Source organism: Dendroctonus ponderosae, unplaced genomic scaffold, assembly GCF_020466585.1.
Source record: "Dendroctonus ponderosae isolate FM_Combo_2020 unplaced genomic scaffold, Dpon_F_20191213v2 Dpon_F_20191213_1, whole genome shotgun sequence".
NCBI classification, from domain to species: domain Eukaryota; kingdom Metazoa; phylum Arthropoda; class Insecta; order Coleoptera; family Curculionidae; genus Dendroctonus; species Dendroctonus ponderosae.
This window is the reverse complement of record NW_026017110.1, coordinates 14,834,546-14,836,321: the sequence shown is the minus strand read 5'-3', so window position 1 is coordinate 14,836,321 and position 1,776 is coordinate 14,834,546.

Here is a 1,776-nt window from a genome sequence, read left to right as displayed (position 1 = left end):
GTTTGGCTAGATATTTTGCAATATTGTAGGTAGGACTTCCAATGGCGCTCACAATGGGTCTCAGTGGTACATCCGGTTTATGGATCTTGGGTAGTCCGTAGAGCCTTGATGGGAGTGCTTCTGATTTTTTGGGTTTTGCCAACTCCTCGGATGAAGATGTCATATCCTTAATTAATTTGTTCGTTGTTCTTAGTATCCGTGCCCTCGGATCCCGTGTCAACTTTTTGTACGTTGACGGGGTCAAAAGTTCTTTAATTTTGTCTTCGTAGTTCAATAAAGACATGACCACAGTTGCATTGCCCTTATCAGCTGGCAACACGAGAATCTCCTTATCCTCATTCAGCGTTTTCAGGGCTTGTCTTTCACTGAAAGTGAGGTTGCTCTTCGGAGGCTTTGAGCGTTGTAAAATTCTCGAAGTCTCGGCCCTTATCTGTTCTGCGGTTCGAATGGGCAGCGAACGTATGCCACTCTCTACATTTCATATAATGTCCTCTACTGGCAACCTGGACGGTACTATGGCAAAGTTTCCTCCCTTGGCCAGCACGCTTTGTTCGTCAGCAGTAAGTTCCTTGCTGGTCCTTTATGCCCCCTTTATAATATGACAGTGAGAGTTTTCAAACAAATATTACATATTAAGCAAAAACTTACCTTACTCTATAGTTGGAACATCTTGTACGTAACGTTGAAACTACTATTTGGTATAATAAATTTCAGTTATAAACAAAACAGCATCACTAGATTTTTCTGAAATGGCTAATCTAAGGTAACTCACTTACCTTGACTATTAGAATTCTGCGCTAATAATACTCCAACTAAAATGCCACAGATTGTTGCAAAAAGTATTAAAGCTGCTACAGATATTAAAATAATTGTTACTTTCTTCGACACCATTTTCTCCCACTTTGTCTGCATTCTTTCGGAAATAACTTAAATACCGCCTATAATAAGATAATACTTTTATCCATATTGGTATATGAAAGACAATGAAATCCGTTTTTCAGATCCGTATTGCATTAAACTGATCAACGTTGAACAAAAAATAAATGTAATTTCTGGTTTTTTCTTATCCTAATCAAATCCTATCCTAATCAGCGTAAACATCAAAGCTTTGCATTATTTAATTTTAAAAAACAGCAGGACTTAATCTTGCTGTGAAATAACACAGTTTGGCAATTTTTAACCGGATCTGTTCCCGGTTAATATCATTATTACTGCATAATAGATTTTTTACGATTTAGTTAAGACGCGATAATCCTATAGGAGATATATTCGAACTTTATTGTATTTTTAAGACTCATTGTACTCTTAAGACCCGATATGTAAAGCAGAAGCAGTTATCGTAAATAGTTTATATAATTTAGATCATAATTTGAGTTAGTAATGACGGTTAATTAATTTTTGAAACGTATTTAGACCATTTTATAACAGATAATTTATATGGTGGTTTAGACTTAATATGAAGCGTGTTCAATTTATCTAGAGTTTTAATTTTTCAATATTGCTAATTAATAAAATATTTTTAATATTATTAGAAAAATTGTTTTTCGGTCTTGTCACCCAGCCTCACCGCGCTCGAGTCCGACGATATTTCCGCGTCTTTCGTGTCCTTTTGGGAATCGGGAACCGTTCCTCTATCAAAGAGGTGCAAAATTTGAATATTTAAAACGGAATCTGACAATATGGCTGATTAGTTATGTTTTAGTAGGTAATTAAGGTTAATAGTCGATAGAGATTCTAAAATGAATGCAAATAGTTCTTAAATTCAATCGCTAAACG